Source organism: Pseudophryne corroboree, chromosome 1, assembly GCF_028390025.1.
Source record: "Pseudophryne corroboree isolate aPseCor3 chromosome 1, aPseCor3.hap2, whole genome shotgun sequence".
Lineage (NCBI taxonomy): Eukaryota > Metazoa > Chordata > Amphibia > Anura > Myobatrachidae > Pseudophryne > Pseudophryne corroboree.
In genome coordinates, this window is record NC_086444.1 from 719,744,995 (window position 1) to 719,771,653 (window position 26,659).

At 46.9% G+C, this 26,659-nt stretch overlaps 1 protein-coding gene across 17 annotated transcripts in view; it reads left to right on the forward strand.

The window, feature by feature from the left end:
- The window catches only part of UNC13A (unc-13 homolog A), a 425,576-nt gene that overhangs the window by 65,585 nt on the left and 333,332 nt on the right, over nucleotides 1-26,659 (forward strand). Inside the window, exon 2 of one of the 17 annotated variants that reach the window (XM_063915631.1) lies at nucleotides 19,057-19,266. The exons of the other annotated variants lie outside the window; for them this stretch is intronic. The gene's annotated coding sequence lies outside the window, so the exon portion shown is untranslated. The remainder of the gene's footprint in view (nucleotides 1-19,056; nucleotides 19,267-26,659) is intronic. 17 annotated transcript variants of the gene reach the window in all.

Consider the following 26,659-nt stretch of genomic DNA (forward strand, 5'->3'; position numbering starts at 1 on the left):
CATAAACCGTCAAGGTGGAACGAAAAGCAGAGCGGCAATGGCAGAGGTGACAAAGATCCTCCTCTGGGCAGAAAGACATGTAAGAGCTCTGTCAGCAATTTTCATTCCGGGAGTGGACAACTGGGAAGCAGACTTCATCAGCAGACACGATCTCCATCCAGGAGAGTGGGGCCTCCACCAAGAAGTCTTCGCAGAGGTGACAAGTCTTTGGGGAGTTCCTCCACTAGTCACGATGGCATCTCGTCTCAACAAGAAGCTTCAGAGATATTGTTCCAGGTCGAGAGACCCTCAAGCAATAGCAGTGGATGCACTGGTGACCCAGTGGGTGTTTCGGTTGGTATATGTCTTCCCTCCACTTCCACTAATACTAAAAGTTCTCAAAATAATAAGAAGAACAAGGGTTCGAGCAATCCTCATTGCACCAGACTGGCCAAGGAGGGCTTGGTATCCAGATCTTCAGGAGTTGCTCATAGAAGATATTCGGCCTCTTCCTCCTCGCGAGGACCTGCTGCAGCAGGAGCCGTGTGTGTATCAAGACTTACCGTGGCTACGTTTGACGGCATGGCTGTTGAGCGCCGGAATGTAACCCGAAAGGGTATTCCCAAGGAAGTCATTCCCACTCTTATTCAGGCCAGGAAAGGAGTTACGTCTAAACATTACCACTGTATTTGGAGAAAATGTGTCTTGATGTTTTCTCCATTCTCTGCAGGCAGGTGTGGATGCGGGCCTAAGATTGGGTTCAATCAAGGTCCAGATTTCGGCCTTGTCAGTTTTCTTTCAAAAATAATTGTTCTTTCTTCCAGAAGTTCAGACGTTCATGAAAGGGGTGCTGCACATCCAACCTCCATTTGTGCCTCCGGTGGCACCTTGGGACCTTAATGTGGTGTTGCAGTTCCTTCAATCAGATTGGTTTGAACCTCTGCAAGAGATAGAATTGAAGTTGGAAAGTGGTGATGCTCTTGGCCTTGGCATCCACTAGGCGGGTGTCTGAATTGGGGGCCTTGTCTCACAAGAGCCCTTACCTGGTCTTCCATGAAGATAGGGCAGAGTTGAGAACTCGCCAACAATTTTTTCCAAAGGTGGTTTCGTCTTTCCATATAAACCAGCCTATTGTGGTGCCAGTGGCTACTGACACCTTCACTGCATCAAATTTCTTGATGTGGTTAGAGCTTTGAAAATTTATGTCGCAAGAACAGCTCGGATACGGAAAACAGAGGCTCTGTTTGTCCTGTATGCTCCCAACAAGATTGGGTGCCCTGCTTCTAAGCAGACCATTGCGCGCTGGATCAGAGGGACGATCCAGCACGCTCATTCCACGGCAGGATTGCCGATACCGAAGTCGGTAAATGCCCATTCTACTAGAAAGGTGGGCTCATCCTTGGCGGCTGCCCGGGGGGTCTCGGCATTACAACTTTGCCAAGCAGCTACTTGGTCAGGGGCAAACACGTTTGCAAAGTTTTACAAGTTTGACACCTTGGCCAATGAAGACCTCAAGTTTGGTCAATCGGTGCTGCAGGGTCATCCACACTCTCCCACCCGTACTGGAGCTTTGGTATAACCCCATGGTACTGAAGTGGACCCCAGCATCCTCTAGGACGTATGAGAAAACAGGATTTTAATACCTACCGGTAAATCCTTTTCAACTAGTCCGTAGAGGATGCTGGGCGCCCGACCCAGTGCGTACTTTACCTGCAATTGTTAGTTTGTAGTTACACAAGTGTTGTGGTTATTTTTCAGCATGTTGTTGCAAATTGTTCATGCCCGTTGGCATGTGTTCTGTTGAATGACATGTTGTGCGGCATGGTTGAGGTGTGAGCTGGTATGAATCTCACCGTTAAATTAAAAGTAAATCCTTTCCTCGAAATGTCCGTCTCCCTGGGCACAGTTCCTATACTGAGGTCTGGAGGAGGGACATAGAGGGAGGAGCCAGTTCACACCCTTGAAAAGTCTTAAAGTGCCCATGGCTCCTGCGGAACCGTCTATACCCCATGGTACTGAAGTGGACCCCAGCATCCTCTATGGACTAGGAGAAAAGGATTTACCGGTAGGTATTAAAATCCTGTTTATTATTATTATTATCCTTTATTTATATGGCGCCACAAGGGATCCACAGTGCCCATTACACAGTACATAATCAAATGAGCAAACAAGAAAACAGCACTTACAGTTCAAGACAATATAGGACAGGTATAGAAAACCCGGGGTAAGATGCCATTAAAGGGAGTATGGAGTATAAGATAGTGTACGTAAGAAAAGTAAAGGCACATGAGGAAAGAAGTCCCAGCTCTTGTGAGCTTAAGTTTGTTAAGAGGTTGGTAATGTCATTTCTGCATGGTAGAATTATATGTTTTCAGCTCTGCAAGATCTTGAAATATTTCCCCAACCTCTGGTCATTAGTGGTCACTTTTTTAGAAAGCTGCTTTATTTGTGATTAAGGGGAACATTTACTAAGCAGTAATAAGAGCAGAGAAGTGAGCCAATTGGAGAAGTTGCCAACCAATCAGCAGCTCTGTATGATTTTATAGTATGCAAATTATAGATGTTACTTCAGTGCTGATTGGTTGCCATGGGCAACTTCTCCACTGGCTCACTTCTCCGCTCTTATCACTGCTTGTAAATGTCCCCCTTAATATCTTGAACTGCTTGAGTGAGTTTGGCAGCATGTGTATCTAAAAATGGGTCCATGGTGTTTTGGATGGCTCTTACATGTTAGCATAAGTGATGGGGCCATCCTCAGATGGGGCTGAAGGCTGAGAATAGGCATTCTGCCCAGTCAGAGAAGGTGCAGTTGATCGATCCACAGTTTCACTGGCTGGGAGCTGACTTCCGGTGTCTATATTGGGATCCGCACTGTGTTTCTGTGTACAGCTGGCATTTGAGAGGACAAAAAAATGGTCCATGGGGTGCCTGTGTGGGGTGCCTGTGATGTTCCCCTCTGGTATCATGCCCAAGAAGCAGTGGAAGGTAGTGTGGCGTGCAGGCTTCTGGTGATCGGGGTACCAGTGAAGCTCACACAGCCGGCATCCCCTTACTTGCGCCCCGGAAGCAGAAGTCTAAGACCACTCTATAATTGCATCATATTTTGAGGTCAATGACCAGACTATAATTTCACAGGTCTGTGAAAATTTAAGGTATTGAAAGCTTTTTTTAATAATACTTTTATATTCTTAATTATACTCCTGCGTACATCAAGAATTAGTATATAAAAATAATGATCACATCACATTTACCTATAAGGGGGATACATACATCTTTAAGAGAAAAAACAGGAAATGTAATTGTTCTTGCCATATTTATTGTGAAATACGAAGAAGTGTAGATTATATAACTGTGTTTTGTCTTAATTACATAATGAAATAACAATAAAAACAAACAATAGAAACAAAACCATAATTATTGAAAACATAGTGAATATCTTGGGGGTTTTTTTGTCTTCAAACTTTGTTTTGTCGCTTTTCGCTTACAAGTTTTTTCTGTGTCTTCTCTGTGTATCATCCAGCAGTAGTCAGGTATCTTCTTTCTACATCTTTAACGTCTTGGTGGAACCGTTTACCCTGTTCTTCACTGTAGTCTCCGAGATTATTCGGGAAATACTCAATATGGGAATTTAAAAAATGTACCTTTAAACAAGGTTTCTGTAACTATTAAGCATTTCCCTGACAATTTCTTCGTAGTTTGAATCCTTGACATTGCCTAAAAATTTTGAAAACACTTGTTTGAACGAAGTCCACGACGAAAGTGCTACAATATTCATTACACGCCCGAAAATGTTCATCTTTTATTATTTTATTATTCTAATGTCAGGGCCTGTAAAAATGCCTTCCTTCAGTTTAGCATCGGATGGGATAGGGAATTTGGTGCGAAGATATTTGAAAGTTTCTCCATCTTTAGGCAGTGCTTTTACAAATTGTTTCATCAGTCCTAATTTTATATGTAGAGGTGGAAGTAAAACTTTATTTGGATCTACTAAACTGGATTTGATGAAATAATTTTTTCTAATTTCTAAACGTTTTCGAGCTGGCCAATAGTTTTTTTGCCAATGTAACTTTTTAGCTCTGCTATGCCATTCACAGAGAAAACATCGGAATTTAGTCTAACCATGTTGCTGGCCAAGTACCATGCATAAAATTTTAAGATCTCCACATATTCACCAGTTGTATCTTGCATATTAGGACCTTTGTAAATTTCAGTTCCAGGCCCATGTGGATCTCAATCTGGCACTGGGCAAGGGAAAGTTTTATGGCGAGAACTGAATTTCAACGTTCTATACTACCTACTGAATTCATTTAAGACAATGGCCCTCATTCCGAGTTGTTCGCTTGCTAGCTGCTTTTAGCAGCATTGCACACGCTAAGCCGCCGCCTACTGCGAGTGTATCTTAGCATACAGGGGCGTAAATTTAAACCAGACGCCCGGAGGCGAATTAGACAATGGTGTGCCCCCCCCCACTCACACAGCCTCATATGTGCACACACACAGCCACACAAAGAGACACATATACACATGCAAAGCCGCATACAAAGACAGCCACATATGCAGAGAGCCACATATACACACACACAGCCCCATATACATACATATGCACACACATAGCCCCATATACATACATACGCACACACAGCCCCATATATGCACACTGCCCAAATACGCGCATGCACATAGCACAATAGTATAAACACACAGCCCTATATACAGTATATAGATAGATAGAGTCTATCCACACAGCCCCATATATATACACACACAAACAGTCCCATACGTACGTATATATTATATATATATATATATATATATACGCATACACACACAGACCCATATATATATATACACACACACACAGACCCATATATCACACAGCCCCACATATATATATATATATATATATACACACACACACACATACACCCCCCCCCCCAAAGCCCCATATATACACATACACTACCCCATGTATATACACACACAGACCCGTATAGACACACACACAGCCCCAAATACTGTATATAAACACACAAAGCCCCATATACACACACAAAGCCCCATATAGACACACACACAACCCCATGTATATATACACATACAGCCTCCTGTATATACACACACAAAGCTCCATATAGGACACACATAACCTCATGTATATACACACACAGCCCCATACATACACATAGCTCCATATAGGACACACACAACCCTATGTATATATATACACACACAGTCCCATATAGACACACATACAGCCCCTGTATATACTGTACACACACACAGCTCCATATAGGATACACACACACAACCCTATGTATATACACACACAGCACATGTCCCTAACACTACAGCCACCGCTGCTGCTCCTCACCAATAGAAGAGGCATCTTCTGGCAGCAGCTCACGATTCCCGTCTTCAAGCTGACCCTCTGAGCCGGAGGTGGGGAGAGAGCTGTCAGGAGACGAGTGAGCAGGGCTGTGAGGAGGCAGGAGCATTGCCTGACACTGCCGGCAAACCCCTCCTGCCCCTGCTGAAAGTATGGCGTGCGCCGCGCTGCAATGCACGGCAGCGCTGATCGGAGCGCTCTCCCGCTGCGCACGGAGGCTGGAGCTCAGCAGAGGCAATCGAGACGGTCGGGGCCGGGCCAGGTGCCCTCTTCAGAGCTGGAGCCCGGCGGCGACCGACTCCGTTGCCTCCGGAACTTCCGCCACTGTTAGCATAGCAGAATTGCGAACGAAAGATTAGCAGAATTGCGAATAGAAATTTCTTAGCAGTTTCTGAGTAGCTCGAGACTTACTCCTACACTGCGATCAGTTCAGTCAGTTTCGTTCCCGGTTTGACGTCACAAACACACCCAGCGTTCGCCCAGACACTCCCCCGTTTCTTCAGACACTCCCGCGTTTTTCCCAGAAACACAAGCGTTTTTTCGCACACACCCATAAAACGGCCATTTTCCGCCCAGAAACACCCACTTCCTGTCAATCACACTCCGATCACCAGAACGATGAAATTTCTTCGTTAGGCCGTGAGTAAAATACCTAACTTTTTAGCAAATTTACTTGGCGCAGGCGCACTGCGAACATTGCGCATGCGCAGTTTGCGACTAATCGCTCCGTTGTAAAAAAAACTAACGAGCGAACAACTCGGAATGAGGGCCAATGTTTTATAATAAATGTAGGCAGAATACATTTATTACTTTAACAAATATGAAAAAATGACTTATTCATAAATACATGTTTTGTAGAAAAACGTGATGTTATATGCAAAATCGGGAGTAATTTTTGTGTTCAGAAGCCAAAAATCTCTAAGTATCACATAAATTTGTTAAAAAAGCTTTTTCATCACAGACCTGTGTTAATTGCTAATTAACATCCTATGGTACTTGATTTTATTTGTTTTGAATTTTAAATTGTTATTAGTTTGGATGGCTTTAATTTACGGTCCTGACAGCCAAAGTGTTAAAGTCTATGTTTTAGACAAGTCATCTTGTTACTTTAGATCAGCTGTAGGCATATCATAGTGTAAAAAGGTTGGGAAGGGATATTTGTAATTAGGGCATGGCAAGAAACATGTCTGCAAATAATCCTGGCTCTCCCACTGTTATACCCTTAATGTAGGTTAAGGCTTGCAAAAGAGTGTTCAGATATGAGGGCACATTTTAAGGAAGATTACAGGCAACCTTGCAGAGTACCATTATATTTTCAAGAACCAATGAGTTGGACCCTATTATGTAAAGTGATAGCTGACAGAACAAAATAAAAAGCAAATACCAATGTAAGAGTCTCACTATTGAGCCCATATGCTAATTGGACTTTCGTTAGGATGCCTCTCAGAGTTAGATGAATGAATTAGATCATTTGTCTACTGAGTATGAAATCAAGCCCATTTAATCATTCTAGATCAATTTGAGTAACATATTGTATACCCTGAAGGTCCGTTGGGAAGGGTTCAGTATCACAGTTCAGTAGATATACAGGTCAATAGTTATATCAATTAGTTACAGTATGTATCTTCCTTCCTTGGGAATCTCAGCTATTATGGCCTGCCTATTTAGAATGCTTTTAAATAGTGAGAAAATGCGGAGTTCGAGATTTAAATCATAGGTTTCTGAAAACCATCTGAGCCTGGGGTCCTCTGCGATGCTAGAAGTATGATTGACCCCCTTTTCTTCTGTCGTAGATTAGAGAAATTATATTTCATTGGGTACTTTTTAGATTTTAATGCAGAATGAACGGTTCCTAAGAAATGTGATTCCTGAATGAACAGAATGTCATTTCACATTCTCGGTAAAGGAGGTAATGTTGACTGACATTCAAACAACTGATCTCAGAAGTGTCGTCTGTAAATAAGAGATCCCTGGGCCTCTGGGAATGTAAAGAGGGGGACATAGAGACTAGGGGGTGAGTGGGAAGGGGCAGATAAAGGGAAATTGATTACAATCCCAGTAGGGGAAGTGATAGAGCAAGATATAATTGGACTTAATTGGTCCTCGGGGTTTCATCTCTGAACTGAGACCACTGGATTCATAGATGTATCCACTGTTGTCTCTCACTCACTAACAATAGCTGAATATAACAAATACATTTCAACGTGATATCCTCCTTGAGAAATAGAAGCGATTGTATGAACCTTTGGTTAAAGGTCCTTACAATAAAGTCTATTATGTATCTATGAATTTTCTTAGGATTCTTATACTAACCATTTCTAATACTTGCATGGCATGGGCCAGGCAAGTTCTAGGACTAGTTTAGGCTCACATTGAGTGTAGATATAGCATTGTATGTACCAGTGAGGGCAAGGGCATATTTGTGATACTTATCTTTTTGGTATCATTTTGGTGGGAGATAGAGTGGTTTGGTACATAAGTCTAAGGGGCCCTATACACGGGAGAGATGTGTGCTGAGCAAACCGCTCAGCACACATCTCTCCCGCCGCTCAGCACATCGCGATGTGTGCTGAGCGTGCGGGGGGAGACGGGGGGGGGGGTGCTCATTTCAGCCAGCGGGTGAAATGAGCGACCTGCTAGATTGGCCAATCTAGCACCAATCTAGCACCTATCGCTGTAGGGGGTACACACGAGTGATCTATGCTTAAAATCTAAGCAATCTAGTCAGATTGCTTAGATTTTAAGCATGGATCTCTCCGTGAGTACCCCCCTTAAGAGGCCTAGTAAGACCTGGTGCTTGGACAAACACGTAAAGTATAGATGTTGCAGATTTTTATCAGAAGGGACAAAATAAATGAATGTAAATAGATAGTGTATTCTTATTTGCTTGTTACAATTACCAAGATAAGATACAGTAGGTCAGGGGGAAAGATAATGGTAATTGGGTATATCGAGACAGTTAACAATTTCATTGTGTTCATTGAATAACTGATTACTTATTTTGTTTTATAATTGATACATAAACCACTTCCTTTCAACTTTTAAGTAACTGCATAATTAAAATAGTTTTTCTTTTTTTTCCTTTTCCTTTTTCTAGAAAATATCATGTTTAATGTAAAGCATAAGTAAATCATGTAACCGATGGCTCCGAATATTTGGGAAGATATGTATAAGTAATAAAAATGAAAAAAAAAATCATCATAATATACAGTATACTGTAGCCAGGGGCATTGTCGGAAGGGGGGTGGGAGGGTGTCTAATGGGCAGCTGGCCCCATGCCCCCCCCCCCCCCCCCAAATATGACAGAGGTGCAGGGATGCGCTTACCTCCGGATCCCTGCAGGTGGCATCTCCTTTAAAAACAGCCTGCAACTATGTACTGTATCCTCCTATCTTCGTTCGTTGTGTCCTAGCCACCACCATCTGTCTCTCCTTCACAGTTGCATTACTGGGAGGAGGCGTGGCTATGTTCCCGGGATGTCCCAGCCTGGCCACGTCTCTTCCCAGTAAAGCAACTGTGAAGGAGGGACAGCCAGCAGTGGCTAGGGCACAACGAAGATAGGAGGACACACCACCCTACGGTAGCAGGCTTTTTTTAAAAGAGATGCCGCCCACGTGGATCTGCAGGTAAGCGCTCATCCGCACAGAGGAGGCCGGCACCATGGTGGCGGCAAAATAATTTTTTTCTATGCCCCCCCAACCTAAAAACATTCCGGCGCCCCTGATTGTAGCCATAAAAAGTGGATAGACTTATACACAGATCGCACAGAATTTATTAGAGCTAGTTGTAAAAATTCCATCTAGTCTATAACAGCATCGCAAACATGCTAAAGAATATCAGAAGAAAGTAAATAATGGCCCTCATTCCGAGTTGTTCGCTCGCTAGCCGCTTTTCGCAGCAGTGCACACGCTAAGCCGCCGCCCTCTGGGAGTGAATCTTAGCTTAGCAGAATTGCGAACGAAGTATTCGCAATATTGCGAAAAGATTTTTCTTTGCAGTTTCTGAGTAGCTCCAGACTTACTCTTCCAGTGCGATCAGTTCAGTGCTTGTCGTTCCTGGTTTGACGTCACAAACACACCCAGCGTTCACCTAGACACTCCCCCATTTCTCCAGCCACTCCCGCATTTTTCCCAGAAACGGCAGCGTTTTTTCACACACTCCCATAAAACGGCCAGTTTCCGCCCAGAAACACCCACTTCCTGTCAATCACACTACGATCACCAGAACGAAGAAAAAACCTTGTAATGCCGTAAGTAAAATACGAAACTTCTTAGCAAATTTACTTGGCGCAGCCGCAGTGCGAACATTGCGCATGCACAGTTAGCGGAAAATCGCACCGCTGCGAAGGAAAAGAACAAGCGAACAACTACCTAGCTACCATAAAGATAACTCATTGTGCATTTCAGATACTGTGATTAGTTGAAACCTGCAATTAATGAATGTACCTCTGACAGTAGTCTGCATAATATTATTTTCTTGTCTAAGAGGTATATTAAATGCAGTTAATTATGTATTAATATTGCCTCGTTTAGTTCCGCAAATTGATTACCCTTTTTTGATATTTCTAATGTACCTATAGCAGGGACAGCACTTGAGAGAACCTGCTGTGTCTTGAAGAAAAATCCTCTTTCTGAAAGACTGTACATCTCCTATGCAGAGTCCGCATGCACCAACTTCAGTTTGGGCATGCACAGAGGTTCTCCATATCGTAGGTTGCACATGTGCACTGTAAGGTCCAGAGAGATACTGGAGTATCTCTGTTCACACTCCGGACCCTCTTTTAGGAGAGTGCTATTGCCATCCGAAGATGTCGTTACTTTCTGCAGTCAAGCTCTGAAAATGTTACATTTCCGAGCTGGGTAAATAGCACAATACATTTTATAGGGGTATGTTCAATAAGTGTCGGAAGCTGCCATCTTGTCGGTAAGATGGCAGCTTCTGACAGATTTAGGTATTAGGAATTCCCGACTTGTCGGAAAACACGTGGATCGGCGGAATAGCCACGGATCCACGTGCTTTTGTCGGAAACCCAGACAAATCCGACAGGTTTTTGCCACGTTTCCGACAATCTCAATCCAACTTTAAAAAAAGTCGGATTGAGGAGATGAGACGGGGGAGCGGGGACATGTTTTGATGGGGATGGGGGAGGATTAGGAGGTAGAGACGGTGGGCTATGCAGCACCTCCTACGGACTCCCATTTTCCCCTGTACGGCGGCTGGCGGTCCGGCGCGGCTCGGCTAGGTGGCAGCACCTCCTCTGGACTCCTGTTTCCCCCTGTACAGCGGCTGACGGTCCGGGGTGGCTCAGCGGCAGCACCTTCTCCAGACTCCTGTATCCCTCTGTACGGCGGCTGGTGATCCGACGCGGCTCAAATCCAACAGTCGGATTTGGCAGCATTAAATAGTGATTTGTCGGATCCTTTCCGAAAATGCTTGTCGGAAAGGATCTGACTTGTATTGAATATACCCCATAGTGAATGCATTATTCAAATTAGTTACAGGAATGCAGTAACTCCTGCACTAGAGGTTTAATAAAGAGCTTTAGTAATTAATTTAGTGATAATCATGCGGAACCTGCTTACTGGGATTGTCACTGCATATATTAGGGTATATAGTATTTCTATTTCTCTAACGTCCTAGTGGATGCTGGGAACTCCGAAAGGACCATGGGGAATAGCGGGCTCTGAAGGAGGCTGGGCACTCTAGAAAGATTTAGGACTACCTGGTGTGCACTGGCTCCTCCCACTATGACCCTCCTCCAAGCCTCAGTTAGATTTTGTGCCCGGCCGAGGTTGGATGCACACTAGGGGCTCTCCTGAGCTCTTAGAAGAAAGATAGTCTTAGGTTTATTATTTTCAGTGAGACCTGCTGGCAACAGGCTCACTGCAGCGAGGGACTAAGGGGAGAAGAAGCGAACTCGCCTGCTTGCAGCCGGATTGGGCTTCTTAGGCTACTGGACACCATTAGCTCCAGAGGGATCGACCGCAGGCCCAGCCTTGATGTTCGGTCCCGGAGCCGCGCCGCCGTCCCCCTTACAGAGCCAGAAGCAAGAAGATGGTCCGGAAAATCGGCGGCATGAAGACATCAGTCTTCACCAAGGTAGCGCACAGCACTGCAGCTGTGCGCCATTGCTCCTCTCACACTTCACACTCCGGTCACTGAGGGTGCAGGGCGCTGGGGGGGGGGCGCCCTGAGGCAGCAATAAAAACACCTTGGCTGGCAAAAATACCTCAATATATAGCCCCAGGGGCTATATATGAGGTAAATACCCCTGCCAGATTCCTTAAAAAAGCGGGAGAATAGGCCGCGGAAAAGGGGCGGAGCTATCTCCCTCAGCACACTGGGCGCCATTTTTCCCTCACAGTTCCGCTGGAAGGAAGCTCCCTGGCTCTCCCCTGCAGACTACTCTACAGAAAAGGGTAAAAAAGAGAGAGGGGGGGCATTTAATTTGGCGCAGTATATAGTTTATATTAAAAAGCAGCTATAAGGGACATAACTCAGTTAGTCCCTGCCTTATATAGCGCTCTGGTGTGTGCTGGCATACTCTCACTCTGTCCCCCCAAAGGGCTTTTGTGGGTCCTGTCCTCTATATTGAGCATTCCCTGTGTGTGTGGAGTGTGTCGGTACGGCTGTGTCGACATGTTTGATGAAGATAATGAGGTGGAGGCGGAGCAGATGCCTTTAGAAGGGATGTCACCCCCTGGGGGGCAGACACCTGAGTGGATGTGCTTATGGAAGGAAATGAGTGCACGTATAGACTCATTACATAAGAAATTTGATGACATGCCGACTGCGGGACAGCCGAGTTCTCAGCTCGTGCCTGTCCAGGTGTCTCAAAAGTCTTCAGGGGCTCTGAAACGCCCGCTATCTCAGATGGCACAAGTAGATGTCGACACGGATACTGACACCAGTGTCGACGACGAGGAGTCAAATTTAATGCCCATTAAGGCCATTCACTGCATGATTGAGGCAATGAAAGAGGTGTCAAATATCTCTGATTTACATCCAGGTACCACAAAAAAGGGTATTATGTTTGGGGAGAAAAAACTACCTGTAGTTTTTCCCCCGTCAGATGAATTAAATGAAGTGTGTGAAGAAGCGTGGGCTTCCCCTGATAAGAAATTGGTAATTCCTAAGAAGGTACTAATGGCGTTCCCTTTCCCGCCAGAGGATAGGTTACGTTGGGAAACACCTCCTAGAGTGGATAAAGCGCTCACACGTTTGTCTAAAAAGGTGGCACTACCGTCTCAGGATACGGCCGCCCTTAAGGAACCTGCTGATAGAAAGCAGGAGGCGATCCTGAAGTCTGTATATACACACTCAGGCATTATACTTAGACCAGCTATTGCGTCAGCATGGATGTGCAGTGCTGCCGCTGCGTGGTCGGATAAACTGTCAGAAAATATTGACACACTAGACAGAGACACGATTCTGCTAACAATTGACCATATCAAAGACTCAGTCTTATATATGAGAGATGCACAGAGGGAAGTCTGCCGGCTGGCATCTAAAATAAGTGCATTGTCCATCTCTGCTAGGAGATGCTTATGGACTCGCCAGTGGACTGGAGATGCAGATTCCAAAAGGCACATGGAAGTTTTGCCTTATAAGGGGGAAGAAGCAGAGGTAGGGGAAAAAGGCTGCAACAAACAGCAGGTTCCCAGGAGCAAAAGTCCTCCCCCGCTTCCTCTTCCAAGTCCGCCGCATGACGGTGGGGCTCCACAGGCGGAGCCAGGTACGGTGGGTGCCCGCCTCATGAATTTCAGCGATCAGTGGGCTCGCTCACAGGTGGATCCCTGGATCCTTCAAATAGTATCTCAGGGGTACAAGCTAGAATTCGAGGCGGCTCCACCCCACCGGTTCCTAAAATCTGCCTTGCCGATTGCTCCCTCAGACAGGGAGGCGGTGCTAGCAGCGATTCACAAGCTGTATTCCCAGCAGGTGATAATCAAGGTACCCCTACTTCAACAAGGCCGGGGTTACTATTCCACACTATTTGTGGTGGCGAAACCGGACGGTTCGGTGAGACCCATTTTAAATTTGAAATCCTTGAACATATACATAAAAAAATTCAAGTTCAAGATGGAATCGCTCAGGGCGGTTATTGCAAGCCTGGAGGAGGGGGATTACATGGTATCCCTGGACATCAAGGATGCTTACCTGCATGTCCCCATTTACCATCCTCACCAGGAGTACCTCAGATTTGTGGTACAGGATTGCCATTACCAATTCCAGACGCTGCCGTTTGGACTCTCCACGGCACCGAGGGTATTTACCAAGGTTATGGCGGAAATGATGATACTCCTTCGAAAAAAGGGAGTTTTAATTATCCCATACTTGGACGATCTCCTAATAAAGGCACGATCCAAGGAACAGTTGTTAGTGGGAGTAGCACTATCTCAGGAAGTGCTGCGCCAGCACGGCTGGATTCTGAATATCCCAAAGTCACAGCTGGTCCCGACGACACGTCTAATGTTCCTGGGAATGATTCTGGACACAGTCCAGAAAAAAGTGTTTCTCCCGGAGGAGAAAGCCAGGGAGTTGTCTTCTCTAGTCAGAGACCTCCTAAAACCAAAACAGGTATCGGTGCATCACTGCACGCGGGTCCTGGAAAAGATGGTAGCTTCTTACGAAGCAATTCCATTCGGCAGGTTCCATGCCAGGATTTTTCAGTGGGACCTGTTGGACAAGTGGTCCGGATCGCATCTTCAGATGCATCGCCTGATAACCCTGTCCCCAAGAACCAGGGTGTCTCTTCTGTGGTGGCTGCAGAGTGCTCATCTTTTGGAGGGCCGCAGATTCGGCATACAGGACTGGGTCCTGGTGACCACGGATGCCAGCCTACGAGGCTGGGGGGCAGTCACAAAGGGAAGAAACTTCCAAGGACTATGGTCAAGTCAGGAGACTTCCCTTCACATAAATATTCTGGAACTAAGGGCCATTTACAATGCCCTAAGTCAAGCAAAATCCCTGCTCCTACACCAGCCGGTGCTGATCCAGTCAGACAACATCACGGCAGTCGCCCATGTGAATCGACAGGGCGGCACAAGAAGCAGGATGGCAATGGCAGAAGCCACAAGGATTCTCCGATGGGCGGAAAATCATGTACTAGCACTGTCAGCAGTGTTCATCCCGGGAGTGGACAACTGGGAAGCAGACTTTCTCAGCAGGCACGACCTCCACCCGGGAGAGTGGGGACTTCATCCAGAAGTCTTCCAAATGATTGTAAATCAGTGGGGTCGTCCACAGGTGGACATGATGGCATCCCGCCTAAACAAAAAACTAGAGAGGTATTGCGCCAGGTCAAGAGACCCTCAGGCGATAGCTGTGGACGCTCTAGTGACACCGTGGGTGTACCAGTCAGTTTATGTGTTCCCTCCTCTACCTCTCATACCAAAGGTATTGAGAATAATAAGAAAGCGAGGTGTAAACACAATTCTCGTGGTTCCGGATTGGCCAAGAAGAACGTGGTACCCGGAACTTCAAGAGATGATCTCAGAGGACCCTTGGTCTCTGCCGCTCAGACAAGACCTGCTACCGCAGGGGCCCTGTCTGTTCCAAGACTTACCACGGCTGCGTTTGACGGCATGGCGGTTGAACGCCGGATCCTGAAGGAAAAGGGCATTCCGGAGGAAGTCATTCCTACGCTTATTAAAGCTAGAAAAGAGGTTACAGCAAATCATTATCACCGCATATGGCAGAAGTATGTTGCATGGTGTGAGGCCGAAAAGGCCCCAACAGAGGAATTTCAACTAGGTCGATTTCTGCATTTCCTGCAAGCAGGAGTTAATATGGGCCTAAAACTAGGCTCCATTAAAGTACAGATCTCGGCTCTATCGATTTTCTTTCAAAAAGAACTAGCTTCAGTACCTGAAGTTCAGACATTTGTGAAAGGAGTGCTGCATATTAAGCCCCCATTTGTGCCTCCTGTGGCACCTTGGGATCTCAACGTGATGTTGAGTTTCTTAAAATCACATTGGTTTGAGCCACTAAAAACCGTGGATCTGAAATATCTCACGTGGAAAGTGGTCATGTTATTGGCTTTGGCTTAAGCCAGGCGTGTGTCAGAATTGGCGGCTTTATCATGTAAAAGCCCTTATCTGATTTTCCATATGGATAGGGCAGAATTGAGGACTCGTCCCCAATTTCTCCCAAAGGTGGTGTCAGCGTTTCACCTGAACCAGCCTATTGTGGTGCCTGCGGCTACTAGGGACTTGGAGGACTCCAAGTTGCTAGACGTTGTCAGGGCCCTGAAAATATATGTTTCCAGGACGGCTGGAGTCAGAAAATCTGACTCGCTGTTTATCCTGTATGCACCCAACAAGCTGGGTGCTCCTGCTTCTAAGCAGACTATTGCTCGCTGGATTTGTAGTACAATTCAGCTTGCTCATTCTGTGGCAGGCCTGCCACAGCCAAAATCTGTAAATGCCCATTCCACTAGGAAGGTGGGCTCATCTTGGGCGGCTGCCCGAGGGGTCTCGGCTTTACAACTTTGCCGAGCAGCTACTTGGTCAGGGGCAAACACGTTTGCAAAATTCTACAAATTTGATACCCTGGCTGAGGAGGACCTGGAGTTCTCTCATTCGGTGCTGCAGAGTCATCCGCACTCTCCCGCCCGTTTGGGAGCTTTGGTATAATCCCCATGGTCCTTTCGGAGTTCCCAGCATCCACTAGGACGTTAGAGAAAATAAGAATTTACTCACCGGTAATTCTATTTCTCGTAGTCCGTAGTGGATGCTGGGCGCCCATCCCAAGTGCGGTTTATCTGCAATACTTGTACATAGTTATTGTTAACTAAATCGGGTTATTGTTGAGCCATCTGTTGAGAGGCTCAGTTGTTTCATACTGTTAACTGGGATTCATATCACGAGTTGTACGGTGTGATTGGTGTGGCTGGTATGAGTCTTACCCGGGATTCAAAATCCTTCCTTATTGTGTACGCTCGTCCGGGCACAGTGTCCTAACTGAGGCTTGGAGGAGGGTCATAGTGGGAGGAGCCAGTGCACACCAGGTAGTCCTAAATCTTTCTAGAGTGCCCAGCCTCCTTCGGAGCCCGCTATTCCCCATGGTCCTTTCGGAGTTCCCAGCATCCACTACGGACTACGAGAAATAGAATTACCGGTGAGTAAATTCTTATTTTTTACATTCATTTATTGATTAAAATGGTGTCTCAAAACTATTATAACATTTATTGACAGTTCATTCCTTAAGACATGACATACATTTTGGAATCCCAGGGCCAACAACAGAAATCTTGGGGCCTGGTACAGTGATATCTCTGGGGCCCCATCAGATCGTATATATTAAAGCACAATGGAATTTGTTGTACTATATAAGAAACGGTTACTAAATAAATAAATAAATATATATATTTTATTTTACTTATACACATATACAACTAAGTATATCTCTCCTTCCTCCCCCCCATCCCCCCCCCCCCACACACACACACACACACACACACACACACACACACACACACACCACAGTCTGTGTCTCCCTCTCTCCTTCCTCCCACACACCCCACGCACGGTCTGTCTCTCCCCTATGACTTTATGCTGCATTCCCAGCTCCCCAACCTATCCAAAAGCCCTGTATCCCCTCACTAATCCACTCTTACCCTGGGGAGAGACTCTCCTGTGCTGCACTCCCCAGTATCCAGACCGGAACAGTGCACAGCAGGTACAATGCAGCCCTCACACCCCACCAGACGAGGCCAGCGCAGGGCATGGGAATCCTGGCCAGCAGAGCTGCTGCCATGTCCCATAACTGCCTGCAACACAGCTGGACCCGGAAGAGTGGGTGCCCACTCGCACCGCACAGTCACTGTGTGTGAGAGGCTCTTGTCACTCTGAAGCTGCGCACACACCACCTACAGCTTGTTGCCCTATTTGGACAAGATGGCTCACATACCTGCATGGCACTAAGTGGCATATTCTTGGGGTCTCTCTGATCCTTGGGGCCCAGTACACGTGTCCCCTTTGAACCCCCTGTCGTAGGCCTTGTGGAACCCATAGGCAATGATTAATATATAGACCCCTTAGTTTATTGTAGTCTAACTCTATACTGATTATGGAGCAGTACTCCAGTACCCTAACTGGAGCAATTATATTGTGTCATCTCTCAATGCACCAGAGATCCTTGGGTTTCCCCTAATCTCTAATTACTTCTCATAACTTGGCTACAAACTAAACTTGTTCACTTATTAATATATTACTGTTATTAGTTGTTATTAGTTGTCAAAGGAAAGGGTTACTTGGCCCAATATCATTCACTGAGCTTGTGGTCTCCACTGACCATCTCTGAAAAGTATTCTATAGCAAACATGCCTACATACCAGAAAGAGAAACACAGGTCAATGTAAATGTATAACTATAACAACAGTACAAAGATTCATTTCTTAGGTATTAAAGAAAACCTTACTAAAAGATTCAAATGTACAGTAATGAAGTTGAGTATCAGTTACAATTATGAAGATGGCTGAATTCCTTACACAATAAGGAGGAGATTCATCAAAGCTTGGAAAGAGCTAAAGGGGGTCATTCCGAGTTGTTCGCTCGTTGACGATTTTCGCAACTGAGTGATTAAGGCAAAAATGCGCATGTGCATGGTACGCTTGCGCATGCGCTAAGTATTTTAGCACAAAACTTAGTAGATTTACTCATGTCCGAACGAAGAATTTTCATCGTTGAAGTGATCGGAGTGTGATTGACAGGAAGTGGGTGTTTCTGGGCGGAAACTGACCGTTTTCTGGGAGTGTGCGGAAAAACGCAGGCGTGCCAGGATAAAACGCGGGAGTGTCTGGAGAAACGGGGGAGTGGCTGGCCGAACGCAGGGCGTGTTTGTGACGTCAAACCAGGAACGAAACGGGCTGAGCTGATCGCAGTGTAGGAGTAAGTCTCGAGCTACTCAGAAACTGCTAAGAATTTTCTATTCGCAATTCTGCTAATCTTTCGTTTGCTATTCTGCTAAGATAAGATACACTCCCAGAGGGCGGCGGCCTAGCGTGTGCAATGCTGCTAAAAGCAGCTAGCGAGCGAACAACTCGGAATGAGGGCCAAAGTACTAACCAATCAGTTTCTGTGATATTACAGGCTATATTTAAAATAAATGTCAGGAGTTTATTGACTGGTATTTTGGGGGAGATGTATCAAGCAGTTTGAAGATAGGAGACGTGGACAAGTGGAGGAGTTACCCATAGCAACGAGTCAGCTACCTATCATTTTCATCACTTCATGTCATGTGCTTTATTTTATCATAGCGATCTTGCTATTGTTTTTATTATTCAATATTTATCTGTCATTTTCTTTTTCCACTATCTGTGCTTTAGTCAGGGCCGGGTTAACAATGGGGCAGGTAGAGCTGCAGCTCCAGGCCCCCCCATGAAAATAGGCCCAGATGGTGATGGTAGACATAGGTGACAAGCAAAAAATAATAATTTTCTTACTGTCATCACCGTCAGTGGCCGTCCGAAGCCCCGCCCACTATGTCCCTCACCCCTCCACCCCACCTGCTGTCCGACTCCACATGCACATCTTCAGTAGTGCGGCACAGTTGAATGGCCTATCTGCGCGGATGCACTGAAGTGCTAAGAGGCTGGCCGCGGGCTGAGGCGGTCCGGCCTCTCTCCTCCACTTATGTTTCTTCCTTTCCTCTTGGACGCTGCCATGTGCTGTTGCCACGGCTCAAAGCTGCGAGATCCGAATGACTGGGAGCCGCTGCTGCCGGCGCATATGACCGGGACCCGCTGCTGCCTGCGCAAATATGGGGAGCCGCTGCCGCTGGCGCAAATGACCGGGACCCGCTGCTGCCTGTGCAAATGACGGGGAGCCGCTGCTGCCAGCGCCACTGATGGGGACCTGCTGCCGCCAACGATGGGGACCCACTGCTATCTATCGAAGGTGCAAAGTGCTGCCTGTACAGGGAGAGGAAGAGGGAGGGGATGCCTGGTCACGTGTTAGCAAAGTGCCACCTGTATGGGGTTAGGGGATGCCTGTTTCAATGCTAAGTGACAAATGGCAGTATTTGAGGATCTGCATGGCAGTATGAACACTTTGTATGACTAATGCCTTTTTTTCCCCATTGTGGATTGTATTGTGATCAAAAATCAAGAAGCACACTCAGTGGCTCAATACTGTACTTTTTTTGACAGTATTGGTGGTGAAGGTTGAGAATATCTCTGAAGGGGTAGCGGTGTCACTCACACATACAATTGTGAGGGGGTACGCACACAATCTGTTTCATTGTGCTTGATGAACAGAGCAACAAAAGGGAGTACATGCAAACTCCAACATTAATTTGTGTATATTGCTCTTTTGTGTGGAGGTGAATTGAGCGACCAGACCTCCCAATAGATTTAGGGGTGTATGCAGATTAAATGCAAGGGGTAACCGGATACTAATATTGGGTTATATTTTCGCACAAATATTGGCTGTTTAGCCGGGCTTATCAAGATATGTCGCACCAAGCCTAGTATTTTAATAAAGTTTTCATCAATAAAATTTGTTTTAAACTTATAATTATTCAACTATAATATTCATAAAGTGTGCCCCAGAAAAACATTTAGTCTTCTTTCCTTTTTTTACATCTCGAGTAAAAAAAACCCCATTGGACAGTGGTGGTGTCCTCTGCTGCCATATATCCAGTGTAGTTGTATAAGTCCCTTACAGTGGTGCTGTGTTGTGTTGCATCAGAATAGTGGTAGTGTCCTGTCCATCAGTCATTCCAGTGACGAGGCAGTCACAGTGGTATACACTGCTGCTGCTATATGTCCACTGCTGCCGTATAATAATAACAACAAGTCCCTTTCAGTGTTGTTGTGTTGTGCTGCATTAGACCAGTGGTAGTGTCCTGTCCATCAGTCATTTCAGTGATGAGGCAGTCACAGTGGTATACGCTGCTGCTATATGTCCACTGCTGCCGTATAATAATAACAACAAGTCCCTTTCAGTGTTGTTGTGTTGTGCTGCATTAGACCAGTGGTAGTGTCCTGTCCATCAGTCATTCCAGTGACGAGGCAGTCACAGTGGTATACGCTGCTGCTATATGTCCACTGCTACAGTATTACAATAATTATAACAACCCACAAGTCTCTTACAGTGTTGTTGTGTTGTGCTGCATCAGACCAGTGGTAGTGTCCTGGCCATCAGTCATTCCAGTCAGTGCCGTAACTAGACATTTTAGCGCTGTGTGCAAAAAAACAGCATCGGCGTCCCCCTCTCCCCAAATATAAAACTGGGTCAATGCGCGCCTTAGGCGCGCGCCAAAATATAGGAGCGTGGCTTTATGGGGAAGGGGCGTGTCCACATAGCTCCCCTTTACACAATAAGGCAGGCAGAGCTCCCTTTTACACAGTACGGCAGGTAGAGTCCCCTTTTACACATTAGGCAGGTATTTTACACAGTACGGCACGTAGAGTACCATTTTACACATTACAGCAGCAGAGTCCCGTTTTACACATTACAGCAGCAGAGTCACCCTTTGTTACATATTACAGAAACAGAGAGTGAGAGAGTGTGTGTGTGTGTGTGTGTGTGTGTGTGTGTGTGTCTCAAGTTACCTGTTAGGGCGATGCGGCATCCAGGACTACCAGGCGCAGACACTCATTTACTGGCGCTCACAGTCCCCTCTCCAGTGCTCATGCTGCGGCGGGTGTCACAGTAGAGGCAGCGGCGGCTCCTATACAGGACCAGGCGGCTGAAGGAGCGCTCTCTCTCTCCACTTCAGAGGTGGTGGCTGCGGGTCTCCCTGGCGGCATCAATAGAGGCAGCGGTGGCTCCTATACGTGGCCATTTAATTCCAGTGATTTGGACGTATAATTATTAATTACAGTGATCTTGACAATTAATTCCAGTGATTTGGACGTATAATTACAGTGATTTTGCCAATTAATTCCAGTGATTTGGACGTATAATTCCAGTGATCTTGCCAATTAATTCCAGTGATTTGGACGTATAATTACAGTGATTTTGCCAATTAATTCCAGTGATTTGGACGTATAATTCCAGTGATGTGGACGTATAATTCCAGTTGGAATTGTTTGTGTCGCTTGGCTTAGTCATACAGCTACCTCATTGCACCTCTTCGACATCTTTGCATGAGGTGCTGTTTGAGGCCTAGTTTTTGAAAAGTGCCATCCTGTGTGACACTGCCGTATGAGTCCAGGGGTACTGCTGTATTAGTCGTGGGGTACTGCTGTTTAAGTCCACCAATTGCAGATTTTTTTAAAAGTGACTGGAGCGTGCTGTAGATGCTGTCAGTGGACCGAACAATTGCGGTCCACTCTCGACATTCAGCCACTGCGTGACACTACTAGATGGGCCAGGTGGTTGTGTCGCTTAGCTTAGTCATACAGCAACCTCGGTGTACCTGTTTTTTCTTCTTTGCATCATGTGATGTTAGGGGCCTATTTTTGATATCTGCCCTCCTGTCTGCCACTGCAGTGCTACGCCTAGATGGGCTATTTGTTTGTGTCACTTGGCTTAGTCATACAGCTACCTCATTGCAATTCTTTTTCTTCTTTGCATGATGTGCTGTTTGGGGCCTTTTTTTAAAAAAATATCTGCCCTCCTGTCTGCCACTGCAGTGCCACGCCTAGAAGGGCCAATTGTTTGTGTCGCTTGGCTTAGTCATACAACTACCTCATTGCAATTCTTTTTCTTCTTTGCATGATGTGCTGTTTGGGGCCTTTTTTTTATATCTGCCCTCCTGTCTGACACTGCAGTGCCACTCCTAGATGGGCCTGGTCAGACGTGTGTGTTGTGAGCTCCTGAGTTCCACTCGAGTGTCGGATTACACCCAAGATCCCTGGAGCCCTTCCCAGCTGGGATGGAGCCTCCCAGGGGTAAGGAGAAGCAGTTTCCCCCGGTTATGGAGCCTGACCCAGGGGAACCTATACTGTGCAAAGGCTCTGGTGCTGGGGATTCAAGTCCAGTGTCCCAGTCTGCTGTAAAATCATCCTGCATGCAGTCTGCTATGGAGGTCACTGTGGAAAGCCCCAGCAGTGTGTCTAAAGCCTGTGGTTTAACTACAATTACTGACCTATCTACAACAGCTGGTTTATCTACACCAGTGTTCCCTGATCCTGCAAAGACTGCTCCTAGTTTGCCTACTAGTGGATCCCCTGCTGCATCTGTTAATGGCCGGAGCATGGAATCTTATGTGGAGCCGCTGCAGAGTACCGGGGGCTGTGCTCCCTTTTCAGCGGGTGCTAGCGGCGGAGTCCGGTGGTCAGGAGAGCCGGTGAAGACCTTAATAGGTAGCCCTGAGCTCCCCCCTGCAAGCGCTGTGAATGGCGTCGGGATCCGGCGTCTGGAAGTGAAGCCGCTGGAAGGAGAGTGTTCTGCCGCTGGAGCCCCTGCTGACGCGACGGTGAAGAGGTTAGTAAGTCCGGCCGTCGGCGGGTTCCCTGCGTGTGATCGTCGCTCTGTAGATGCAGGGGCTGGTATAGTGGCCCCTGGGTCTGCGCTGCGGCACCAGTGTGCACTGCTGCCAGCCTTAATGTAAAAAATCAAAAGGAGGTGGAGGAGGTTTTGGATGGTGATAAGGACAATCAGGGAATAAAGCCCCCTGCTAGTAATGTTCCATCCATGCCAACAGGTGTTACTAAAGTGGTTCCCCCCATGTTAAGTTCGGCTGCCAATAAATCAGTGACAATGATTAAGGAAGGTGACGTTCAAGTGGCGCCTATTTCTACATCTGCTGTGCTTAAAAAAAATCCTGTGTGCCCAACTGGTGATGAGACATCTATGATTAAGGAAAAAGTGACTGGGGGCTCGGTTGCTGTGAAAATTGAGGGGTGTCTAGTGAAGATGACCCCCTGTACAGTGAATTTAAGTCCCCCCGTTTCCGTGCCATCTGGATCTGCTTTGTTGGTGTGTGAGGGAAAGTCTGTGGCTGCTACCGTGGGACCGGTGACCAGGTCCAGAGCTGTTAAACCTGTGGTAGCCCCTGCAAAGTTTATTGTGGGTAGCTCAGGGATCGGTGATGTCAAAAAACCAGCCACTGTGGCCTCTGTGTCAAAAACAAAGAAGCCGGGGCTGAAGTGTGATGCCTTGGTGGAGTCAGGTTCGTTGCTCGATGTGGTATCCTCTGACACCGAACAAACGCAAGCACAACTCTCATCCGCTGCAATTGGGGGTAATCTCCCTGCGACAATTAAGTTGGAGTGTAGGGCGGCTGGTGCCCGGAGTGTATCCTCTGACCTGCCTGTGGAGGTCCAGGACAAAGTGACAGAGCAGTCTGTCTGTGAGACGGGTTTGTCGTCTGGCGACTCTCAATCTTCTTGTGGGACTAGCATGGCAATTATCGATGAGGGTAGTAAGGAGATGGAGATGCAGGACTTTGCTAGCACTGGTGAATCGAGTATTGACATTGCTGAGTTGAAAATGTTAGTTGTTAAGAAGGGGATTTTGATTGCGGAGAAGAAGAGGAGGAGGAACACTTGTGCAAAATGGGAAAGGGAGAGGATGGAGGGGGACATACGCAGGTTGGAGCTTGAATGTATATGTTTGGAGGCCAGGATGCTAGCACTTCAGAAAGAGCTGGAGGAAGAGGAGAAAATTGAGTGTGAGCCAAGTGGATCGACCGTGCCTCAGGAAGAGGATCCAAGGTGTGATGGTGGTGCTTCTGCTGGTGAAGATGCTGTGGATTCTGCGATGGATCAGGGCCTGGAGTGTAATGTTGCTATGGTGGAGGAGGCGTCTCCTCTTTTGATTGTGGAACAGCGGTTGGATGGTGGTCTGGGAGGTGTCGCTGTTCAGGCTGGTGTTGCTTGCTCGGGGTCGACCTCCCAAGATCTGGCCTCCTCCGCTGGGAAGCAGGTTGCTTCCATGGTGGGTCCGGCGCGTGCCGGTGGGATGGCTGAGGCGAGTCTCCCCAATCTGCCTACGGGTGGTGGCGTTAGCAAGCCAAGCATGGTGGCAGGGGTGAGTGGTGCCAAAGATGCCACTGGCACTAATGTTGATGGTGTCACTTGCTCTAAGGCTAGGGCTAAAACAAAACATGTTGCCGAGACTGGTGTTAAGAGTGTGTCGGTGGGTCCAGTGTCATCGTGTGGACTTGCCCAAGGTCTTCCGGCATTAAGGAAAGAAGATTTATCTGCAGAGGAGCGGGCTATTGTTGATGGTCTATATGGTAGCTTGGGCGTACCTGTGAGATCCTTGCCAGCTATATCCGTCATTAGAACCTCTTTGGCCAATAAAAATGCTAGTTCTGTATCTGTTGGGCAGGGTGCGGGGCGGGGTAATGTTGTAGGCTCTGTTGGGCAGGCCTCGCCTCAGGTAGTTCCTAAGCCGGGCTTGTCCTCTTATGCGGGTGCTGTCTCAAGTGGCAATAGGATTGTTGCTCCAAAGGTGTTTTCGGCTTCTGATCAGGCTGGTAAGCGTCGCAACGTGGTTTCACTTAAGTGGATAGGGGTTGAGGAACCCCCTTCTAAAGGGGATTTCCTGGAAATGGTGTTCTCATTGGGTTTCCATGCCCCTGATCTTTTTGCTTGCATCCACCCTGTAAAGACCCCTGACTACGACCTTAGTTTCATATCTTACCAAGGGCTGCGGGTGTTCTGGGAACAGTGGGAGCTAAAGAAGGGGTGTGAGCCGTATTGTCGCTATAAAGCGGCGGCTGTTACTCGCCAGGATAGAGTCCGTGCAACTGTATTGGTCAGGAATGAATCCCTCCCTGCTGCAGATATTGGCTATTGGTTAAGTCGATATTGCGACATCTTGTCTCCTCTGGTGAAGATTGATTTCACGAAAGGTGTGTGGGGTGGAGCCTGGTCGGCTGTGATCAGGCTTAGGCATAATGGTCAGGTGCCTTGCCATGTTCCCTCTGCTGCTTTCATTGGGAGAGACAAAATCCAATGTTTTTATCCTGGTCAACCTAGACAGTGTCACCGCTGCGGAGACTTTCGTCACCTAAGCAGTGACTGTACTGTCCTGAAATGTGCCCTCTGTGGTAAAACTGGGCACGTGGCGAGGGATTGTGGCAACGTAACCTGCAACCTTTGTGGGTGCAAAGGCCATCCTTATAGTAGGTGCCCCAAGGCCTCCCATAACCTTGAGGTTATGGGGGAAGAGCTAGAGAGGGAAATGGGTCGTCTTTTTGAGGAGGAGCGACGGGAGGTTGTAGAAAAGCAAGTGGTGAGGGCGGTGGTAGAGAAGAACAGTGTGGTGAGGAAGGTGTCTGCTGAGGTGGATAAAGATGGCTTTCAGGTGGTTGAATCTAAGTCAAGGAAAAGGTTGGCCAAAAGAAGGGATTCAGACCCTGGTATTTTTTGTGTTAATAGATTTCAGTTTAACTCTGAGGAAGAGTCTGAGGTGGAGGACAGTGATATCGTCTTATCTGAAGGGCAGCTTGTCCAGGTCCCAAAGGATAAACCCAAGAAACAAAGAAGGAGGTCCTCTGCTAAGAGTTCCTTTGGGGAAGTAGCGTCCGTGGTGGAGGGGAAGGGGTGTAGGAGGAGTAAAAGGAGGAGAAGAAGTAATGAGGTTGATAGTTCTGGTCATGTGTCTTCAAAAGTTAGATCGGTGGTAACATCAGACACTGATGGGAAACCTCAGAGTTCAGTCGGGGAAGTTGTGGGGGATTTTTCCTCCATGCCTTCCTGTACCCCTCAAATCCTTTCATCATTGCCCCATGATCTCGTGGATCCTCCCCCTGTCCCTGTGGACCCTAGGTCCTTTCCCGCTTCTCCAGGAGCGGAGCCTCCTGATCCGGGTCCTCCTCATGATGATTTGGGCCGAGATATTTCTGCTGTTTTGGGGGAGGCTCGGGGCATGGACCTCTCTGTCTCTCCCACTGCAGGTGAGAGTGATACTGAGGAGGTGTTTGTTGGGAAGGATGATCCTCTTCCCTTGGGGACAAGTTTTAAAAGGTATGGCTCCAATGAGGAGTCAAGTAGGCAAGCAAAGAGAAAGTGATTGGGTCCTACCTTACAATCCAATGAAACATGGATCCCCAGCCTATACGATGTGCCACAATTAATGTGGCTTCCGTTTTGTCCGAACGTGCTCGTTTTATGGCCTTTGATTTTTTCAGCACAATTGAGGCTGATTTTTTATTTTTGCAGGAGACCAGGATTGGTGATCTGGCGGTTCTTCATAGAGCAAAGCGTGAATGGAGGCGTGGACCGTCTTTCTGGTCTCTTGCGGCCAAGCCGTACGGTGGGGTGGCGGTGCTTTTTACCGGTATGGTAACCGTGCACAGGATTGTAGAGTTACAGGTAGGTAGGTGTATGGTTTTGGATATCAACTTGAAGGGACAGAACCTACGGCTAATTAACATCTATGGGCCCCA